Consider the following 9,670-nt stretch of genomic DNA (forward strand, 5'->3'; position numbering starts at 1 on the left):
CGACATTAACGTATCCTGATGCATTAATACATTTTTAACAAAAAAACTCTTTCCGGAATTTGAGGGTCCTGCTAGAATACACGAAAAAGGATGTTGAAATTGCGCAGGCATGTTTAATAGCCAAAAGGCAGCGTTGTAAAGTCAGCCGTCAGCTGTCTCTTTGTGTAGACACACTTTTGTGTTTTACGTAACGGTCTTGTCTCTATGGTCAAACGCTTCCTATTTCTGAAAATGCCGTCTTGTTCGATACCTATTGTTTTCTGCGTCTCGGGGTCGGTGTTGTGTGAGTAATCCAACACAAGGTCTTTTAAACTGTCAAAATTAACAAGCCGTGTGTTAGCAACATTGAGTGTTATACCCTTAACCTTCAATACGGTTTTACCGTTGTTAAGTTTGTAGCCGTAAGTCTTTGGGCCAGCGGATACAAACTCGGTAATGTGGGCGTCGTCAGGTATTTCACTAGTTAGTTCACCGAGAAAGTCACCCAAGGGTGGCGACCATGCAGCCCCCTTACTCACGAATATGAGTCTGTGTCGTGATAAAGGCAACGTTCCTGCAGCCTGTCTAGGAGCTTGTATAATTCGAGTCTGGCATAGGCGGTTGTAAAACAGGCTATAAAAATGTTTGTGTTTTTGTTGTGGGTGTAGCGCTCTTTTACATAGCGCCAATTGACTAACGCCGTATCGTCATCGATGAAATTAACCTCGGAGAGGTCGTAGTACGGCACAAAAGCTAGTTTGAAAAGTTTGTCAGGGTCCGTGACTATGCTGGTACGTGACAAGTTAGAACGCTGTCCAAACTTACCCCACAAAGAGTTTAGGAACAGTTTTGAAATTTGTCTTTTTGCTGGGTTTACAGCTATCTTATCAGAACGCAAGCAGACATCTTCTTTTTTTTAAAATGCCGCTATGTAAGCCGTTTTTTCAGAATCCGTTTTACACCAACTGGGATAACCGGAAGCCTCCTGTTTATCTCTGAGGTGTAATTTGATGTACGGGGCGAACAGATCGTCTGTTGTGTTCGGAAAATGCCAGATCTCGTAGATCTCGCCAATCCTGTAACCTTTTTCAACAGCTAAAACTAGTTCTATGGTGCACCATGTACCGGTTAGGGAACACTCATCATCTGTGTGGGTGCAAATGTCTTTCAGACAGTTCAAGGCACAGGTGTAACATAGAGGAAACATTAGTTTTTTATTTAGCTTTACAGGCAGGACCGGAAAAAATAAATCTCTGGGCGGGTACACTTTAACTCGGGCAATGCCAAAGTATTTTTTGATGTATCCAAAATGATCATAAATGATTTTTGGGTGTCCTACAGGGTACGTCTTAGTTTTATTAACAAAAGGATACAGACTGGTGAAATCGTAATAATGCACTGTTTCATCGGCCTGCACCTTGTGATAAAGTTTAATGGCGTTAGTGCGCCCGCCGTAAAGCGCGTCACGAGGATCCAAAGGAGTCGGGAATTTCATTTTAAACAGAAAGTCTTTGACCCCCGAATCGTTTGCAATCATTTCCCGCCACTCGTGTTCCCACAGGACACGGACCGTAAAGCCTTGTCTCTGTAAGCGGCTTTTCCTGACTAGGAAAGATTGGTATAGCTGCCCGTAGGACGTTTTAGTAAGTTCGTTGCTGTCCTGATCGTTATAGCACACAGGACACCCGTGATAAAAACAGCCCTGAAATTCAAAAGCGGTGTGTTTACCGTTAACAAAAGCATACCCGTCCAAAAAATATTTACCGACCTTTTTTTCACCTCCCTTTAACGCGTGTTGTATAGAAATGCCTTCAGCATGTTCAAGGTACATGAGCCACTGTATAGCGGGTGTTGAAAAGCGTTTCTGGGTCTTGTGGTAATTATCTGCCGGGACAATCGCTATGGTATTTTTGGGTAGAAATTTAAACCGATACATAGCCATGCACACGGATGCCAATGTGATAAGTTGGAGCGGATCAATACATTTAGTGACCGTTCTGTATTTCTTTTCACGTTTAATGTATTGCAGAACTTTTTGTTCCGTCATAGCCATAATCGTGTCCCTGTAACACTCACAGGCCCTTCTCAAAACCTCCACATCCTGCTTACAGTAAGCTTTTAACTCCTCCTGAAAATTAAAGGTGTCATTTTTATGTTTCTCGTACCAATCTGTGAATTCTTTTTGCTCACAGGGCATCATGTATTCGATGCCGTAACACCTAGCGGCCGGTAGGCCGCCTATGTAGTTTTGATTTTCGGCCGTGTTGAAAAAATGCGGGAAGTGACCCTTGGCGCCTGAAAAACCCATAGCCTCGGGCATCTTGCTGAGCTTCATAGGCATGAAATTCAGCGAGTCTATGAATCTAATTTTTAAGTCCTTCAGGGTAACGCACATTAACCGGCCTCCTTGATTTATAATATCAATTTTAAATTTTTCATTAATCAACTCCTGTAAAACAAAATAAGCGTCGTAGCGTCCTGCATTGTGCGCTATAAACGTGTAACCCGAAAACTTACCGTCTGCAAAAAATCGCACGAAGTCCCGCGTACAGGATTTTCCGCTAAATTGCCAGGAGTTTGGGGCGTATAGTGTGGTTGCGTAAATGAAATTGGGTATATGCAAGCCTGTTTCTTGCATGCATTCAAAATCGTAAAAGATATACTTGTCAGTCATTTTTTTGGGGTTGTATGGCTGCATGTAACAAACATGGTCGTCAAATTTGTCAACCTGCCCGCCGCAGATGGTGCATTTTAACCCGTTACATTTGTGCTCATCGCCGCAGTCTATATATTTGTAACAAAAGCCGCAAAAAGTTTTTTTCTTACAAAGAGCTTTATCACTAAGTGCCCGGTTTCTATGTGTTTCAAAACAAGCCTCTGAGCGGCAATACGTCCTACATATCGGGCAACGTGTGTTATTAGACTGTTCAACACAATTCGGGCTCTGGCACGCTTTACAAAACTGCATACACCCGTGTCGATATTTATGTTTGTATACAGTGCAACAGACGTCGCAAAAATAGTCGAAACCGATAAAGGCTTTTAGATTTTTTATGCCATAATAATGCTTATCATGGTGCAATATATAGACGGTCTTTTCTTTAGCTGTGTGGTCTGTGTGATAATAACGCCACTGCCCCCTATTATGGTACAAAATTTTTATTGCGATGTTTAATTTTTTTTCAAATTCAGCCAGACAGACGTTATTATCGTAATTATTAAAATCGTATAAATGTTGTTTTTTACGATCAATAATACGACTATATGCGACACCGCCCAAACGTCTTCGGGACCCACCACGGCGACACCTGACAATGATGACAACTAGTTTAAGTGTATTTCCAGCTATGCACTCCGCGTTACTCTGTAATGCGTTAGCGATATTGTCCAAAAATGTTTCGACTCTAAAACCATCTCTAGAATATCTATTAGAAAAAATCGAATCAAACGTTTCGCTGCCATCTAAACGCAATTGTATGAAATCACCCGGCTCGACGGCCCGTAAAATCCTATCTAACAATGTCTGTATAGCAGCGTGTATTGCTTCAAGAGCGTCAACAAATGAGCGAATGGCTTCGAGGTTAGCGAATCTGAAGTGTTCCGTGTACATGGTACTATTAAAATTCGCTAAGTCACGCTGTTGATGATATACACGTTCTAGATAAACGGAACTAACGTTTTGTGGTTCTGGGGGATCGTCTGTAATAGCCGTGTTATAGGGCAAGTCGCCATTTTGTGGGCCGCCGGACTGAATACGCGCTGATTGCGTATTTGACTGCCTGTTAGTGTGCAAACTGTTTGGACGGCTGGGCCCCGCTTGCGCTGTCTGCGATTGCTGTTGTGCTTGTCCAGCATTCAGACGAGCAACCGCAACAGACTTGTTACGACATTCCTGTCTTTTTTTGCGATCTATTTTGTTCGGACGCGTCGGCAGCGTATTGTTACGCCGGCGAAGCCTTTTTTCTCTAGCTATTTTAGAACGTTTAACTGAAGAACAGATTTTTATAGCCTGTTTTAACTTTCGAATCCTAGCACTTACAGTTGTTTTTGAGCTTTTAAAAGGGCGTCCACCTCCACCAGTCATCACTAGTCATTCGCTGCCTAGCAGCTCTTTTTCAAGAGCGTCAAGATGCGTAATCAGTCGTATGCATTTGTTACGCGTAGCGTGTATTTGCCCCTCAGTATTTTTGTTGGGGCTGTTAAACGCTAGAGACGTAGAGTCTTTAACGTAACATTTTAAATGCAGTGCTACGCGTGACATTTTGTCATTACATTTCGCGATATCCCGCAATGCGTCGTACGTCTCGCCACCCCGGCAATAACAGGAATGGACAAGAGGCGCGTATCGCTGCTGGGGTTCGCTTATCTGTTGTCCGTTACTGCTTGTGTCTGGTGTATCAAACGTGATGCGCTTTTTACATGGTATTACATCTTGCGTATTGGTCACCGTTGTTATGTCGCATAAATCTGTAATATCATTTATTACACTAGTTGGCTCACCACTCTGTAGAACCGGCCGAGGCTTTGTTAGAACTCCAGCTATCGGTGTAAACTGCTCCTGCTGCTGTTTTGTGGTTGCTCGCCGTCTCTCTTTAATGCCTCTGGCTTTGTTGCTTTCTTTTCTTTTGGCTGAAATTTAAAGACAAACATTAAGATATAAGTATTAAGAATTTCAAGCTCGTTAATTGAAACAACCCCCACCACCCACGAAATATAGATAGGTAATTGATCTATAGATATGTAGCTAGAAATATAGCTAGATAAATAGCTAAATTGATCGAATTTAGCTAGTTGTGGGGGTATTTGGATGCCTAGAGACATAGATAGATAGATAGATAGATAGATAGATAGATAGATAGATAATTTGATAGAATTTTGATAGTTGGGATATTTGGATGTATGGAGACATAGATAGATAAATGGCTATATATAGATAGCTAGTTAGATAGATGGATATATGTCATTATGACTTTTATTAAAAATTTAAAGACCAGCAGCAAGATGTATGTGTTAAGAACTTGAAGCGGGCCTAATTAAAACAGAGCACCGTGTAATATTAACTTACGGGCATCAGGGCAGCGGATAGTCGGCAATGCATGATTTTCCGTCAGCCAACTGTCACGGGCGTTGGTGCCCAACTCTGGCGGTTCTGGGAATGAAACAGTTCTGTTGACACTGGCGCCACTACCAGGCATCTGAAAAACTTTAAATTACAAGGTTTGATTAGACACCATTGTTTATACACGCTTAAAAGTTATACACATTGCTGTTTGAGCTGCTGTAGAGGAAGCATTACCTGTTGTGCTAGATTTCTTTGACGCCGCTTTGGAGATACCGGCCGTGGCCATTTTTATTTTCAGCGCTGCATTTTAACAAAAAGTATTAGACTTCTAGACATTGTTTAAAATATGTTACAGCAACAATGCGTTTTGGGACTTACGCGCTTTGCCCCGCTTGCTACGCTTTTGTAGGGCCTCATTGGAGCGTGTCGCGATGTCCTCAATTGTATACACTTTTCTTTCCATCGCTGCATTTTAAAAAAGTGTATTAGAAATATCGATAATGTTTAAAACAGCCAACATCAAAGAAGCCGATCGAGCCTTACGTATTCTGTCTAGCCTTGTCGCCTGTTCATGGCGCCCTGGGGTTGTGAGATCGATAACTTGCGATGGCTCGTTCTCCTTTAGCGAGTCAGAATAGTTTTTGCGCGTAACTTCAATGTTTGAATGTCCTGTATTTTCAGTCTCAACGTCTCTGTTCACAATTCTTAAAATGTCGCTGATTTGTGTGCCTGTAATAAAACGTTCATGAAATATAACGAGCTCTAAAACTATATACGTAATAAAAGCATAAGATGGTTATACTTACCGGCCAGGCAAGGAGACGTCGGATTGTAATTGGGTTCGTTTGAAATATCAGTATGAGCTAGCGCCATACGGTGCGAATCGTCTGAAAACATTTGCCCCCCACCGCCGCTAATGTACGAATCATAGAAATCATCGCCCGCTATAAGCAGCTGCGCATCGGGTATACTGTCATCTCCCCATAAATTTTGGTAAGAATCCATCTAAACAAAATGTATATTGTTAGTTAAATTATAGCAACATTTGTCGGATGTAAAAGAAAAAGACATTTAGTTAGTGACGCATTACGACCCTATAAATCATTTACATAACTACAGATAACATAATTCATATTCAATAAATAGTAAAAGATTTAAAAGCACAACCGCCAAATGGTGCTTACCTTTTGATGTGTTTATTGCCTTAGGGACCTATGCCTGTATGTGCCTGCGTATCTCTGTGCTAACCATGCCCAGAATGTGTCATGTTTATATAGGCTGGGGGTCCTGTTGTAAACCACAAAATGTTGCAACTATTAGCACATTCATTAGTTGCGATTTTCACAAATAGTTAGATTATGTTTTATACGAATTTATATGTATATTATAGGCCTTTTTATGCCCAAATCTTAATTTTATATCAAAAACTTATCAACTGTTATAAATGGGTATAGCCAAAAAGATTTTTTAACAAAATGAAACTTATCAAGCTGTATAATTTGCTATAACTGCATATCAAAGAGGTTGGCTTTTATACCAAGACCTTGTGTTTACACATTAAGTAGTTGCTGTCTTTCAAAAAGTTAGATTATGTTTTATAAGAATTGATATGTTTATTATAGACCTTTTTATGTCCAAATCTTAATTTTATATAAAAAAAAAAAAAAATGTATCAAAGTGTTAGAAATGGGCATATCCAAAAAGATTTTTTATCAAATGAGACTTAACAAACTGTATAATTTGTTAGATATGCATATCAAAGTGGTATATGAAACTTAACAAACTGTATAATTTGGTTGGCTTTTATATAAAAAAATAAATAAAAATAAATTGTGCTTTTGTATTCATTTGGAAACTGCCTGACATTAGATTATGACATTAGATTTCACCATTTGTAGTAAGCTGCCAGGAGGCTTTCAAAAAACCACAATGTCCTCTTTTAGTCCTAACAGTAATCTGCGAAGAATGTCTGGGGGATGTTGCCATCTGTAGTAAGAATCTGGAAGACGTGATAAGACCTTAATGGCCAAATACAAATGTAGTAAGAATCAATATAAATTTAAGAGCAAATTTATTTATTTTTAATTTGTAACTGCCTGACATTAGATTATGACATTAGATTTCACCATTTGTAGTAATCTGCCAGGGGGCTTTCAAAAAACCACAATGTCCTCTTTTAGTCCTAACAGTAATCTGAGAAGAATGTCTGGGGGATGTTGCCATCTGTAGTAAGAATCTGGAAGACGTGATAAGACCTTAATGGCCAAATACAAATGTAGTAAGAATCAATATAAATTTACCAGCAAATTTATTTATTTTTAATTTGTAACTGCCGTACATTAGATTTCAACATCTGTAGTAAGCTGGCTTGCTTCTCTAAGAAAGTTCAACTTCCTGGTTTAGCCCTAACAGTAATCTGGAGGATGTTGCCATCTGTAGTAAGAAGCTGTCAGAAGTGGTAAGACCTTAATGGACGAATACTACATATATATATATATATATCAAACAATATCAAGCGATATAATCTTTATATCAAACAATATCAAGCGATATAATCTTTATATCAAACAATATCAAGCGATATAATCTTTATATCAAACAATATCAAGCGATATAAACTTTATATCAAGCGATATAAACTTTATATCAAACAATATCAATCAATATAAAAGGGGCGGGGTTATCTGTATAAAAGGGGGCGTGGTACCTGTCACTTTTAGTTTGACGAAACATATACCCTCTTACTACTCTTATGCAAATGAGAAGTTAGAGCACCAGGAGGCAGGGCTGCATTCTTTGAGCACTGCTTTGTAACACCCCTGTGCTCTGCACCCCCCCCCCTTGATTGACAGGACTAGACATCAGGCTAAGGACAGAGCTGTGTTCTAGCATGTATATATCATATACACTCTGTACTCTGCTCAGAAAGCTAATCTATTTATTACTTTATTCACAAGCACAATATATGATTATAAAGACACCAGTAATATTTGTTAGCTTCTAAGTATGGAAAAAACAAGTTTCTTTATGTGGTATGGCAATGTGAACATTGAGGTGTTGTTTCCCCAGGTTCCAGTCCGGGACTTGAGGCATGCTCATGTCCAGGGATCCTATTTAATCCTGCTACTGGATCTTGGGTGTGTCTCACTCTGGAGTGTCTTGTGAAGAGGAGTCCTGGTGAGGCTCTGTGTGAGTGGTCTCAGCCGGGTAGGCTGAGGGGCCACGAGGCTAGGCGATAGCCTGAACTTTGGGGGACGCGGTGACGCCTGTGAAACAAGGATCACGAGGCCAAAATCGGGAGGACTACTGGGCCACAATCCACCAAAAGGTATTGAAGTGTCACAGCCTGGAGGTTGCTGGACTGAATGGCTGAGGAAAGCCGCATTTGTGTTCCATGTGTGAACAGGGCTCTCTAGGTGAGTCAGGGATACACTTGTGTTTAGTTAGAGCCTAGCTGGGAAAGCGTTTGTTATTTTGTGTGGATGTCACACGTGATAAGTTGAAGCTGCAACTTCTTAACCTGTGCTTTGTTAAAGCGTCTAAAATAAAGCAAGAGTTTGGACATTATAATCGTGTCTGCGAAGATATCTGTGAGTGTGACCCCCTGAAAAGAGACGATCCCTTACAATTGGTGGAGGATGCGGGCAAGTTGTCCATGAGAAAAGGGCAACAGTCGGTTGCTAGGGGCAAAGCTGAGACTGCAGGTGCTGCTAAAAGCAGTTTTTTTTGCCCAGTGTGGAGTTAAAGGGCCTGAAGCTTTTTTTTTTATCCAGTGGAGCAGGTGCTGCTCATAAGAGTGTGGACTATTTTGCTGTGGTGCAAGTAAAACTGCAGTGAATTAAAGGGCCAGTAGCCCAGCAAAAGTGGACTTGTGGCTGAAAGTGTTTGCTGCTACCATGGGTCTCGGGGAAGAGTACGTCCGGCGGCACTGGTGCATACAGCAGGCAGAAGAAATGGCCATAGTAATTGGCTACACTAAAAATGAATTGGCAAAATTTGATGCAGAGCGAGAGGATTTGGAGGCACAGTTGCAGCTGGCCTTGAGAAATGGGTTCTGAACACTGTATGGACCCTGTACAAAGTTCCAAGAGGTTGGTGGTGTGCCGGGACTATCGGGGGGAAAAGGAAAGATATGTCGTTGCCAAGGGCAACCGTCAGGAAGATAAAGAGGGGAGAGCGGTTCAGCTCTCAGGAGGTCGAATGTTCCCTACCAGTGGAGATAGAGTCCCAGAGAGGATGTTCCGAGGATCTGCGAGGCTGTTGCTAAGGGCAACAAACCACAACAGCGTGCGGCTGCCTAGCAGTTATGGATTGGAACAAGTGGCTCATATTCTGTGGCTGGAGATCCCAAGGACAGGTCTCCCGAGAGTGTGACTCCACATCTGGAAGGAGGATGGAGTCACGGCGTTTCTCGTAGCAACCACTGCAGTCAGGAGGTTGCAGTTGATTTTGTAAGGGAGGATCCTGGAGTATCCTTGGATTCTGGGACTGCCGAACCCGTGACATTTCTGGGTAAGATCGCTCCTGTTATTAATTCTGTGACAGACCAAGTGACAGTGAGCCGATGGCAGGGGATACCTGCTGGGATGGTGAGTGATAAATCACCGAGACGAGGAACTGTCTCAGAAG

General features: G+C 41.4%; 1 long non-coding RNA gene across 1 annotated transcript; it reads right to left on the bottom strand.

Annotated features, from left to right (window-relative positions):
- Positions 1–200: 200 nt before the first annotated feature.
- Positions 201–8,030, bottom strand: LOC120977415. The gene is made up of 3 exons (XR_005773892.1): positions 8,021–8,030; positions 1,678–1,681; positions 201–312 (listed from the first exon to the last, which is right to left on the bottom strand). It is a non-coding gene; the product is annotated as an uncharacterized LOC120977415 (long non-coding RNA).
- Positions 8,031–9,670: the final 1,640 nt, after the last annotated feature.

The sequence above is a fragment of the Bufo bufo genome, chromosome 8 (genome assembly GCF_905171765.1).
Source record: "Bufo bufo chromosome 8, aBufBuf1.1, whole genome shotgun sequence".
In the NCBI taxonomy this organism is placed as follows: domain Eukaryota; kingdom Metazoa; phylum Chordata; class Amphibia; order Anura; family Bufonidae; genus Bufo; species Bufo bufo.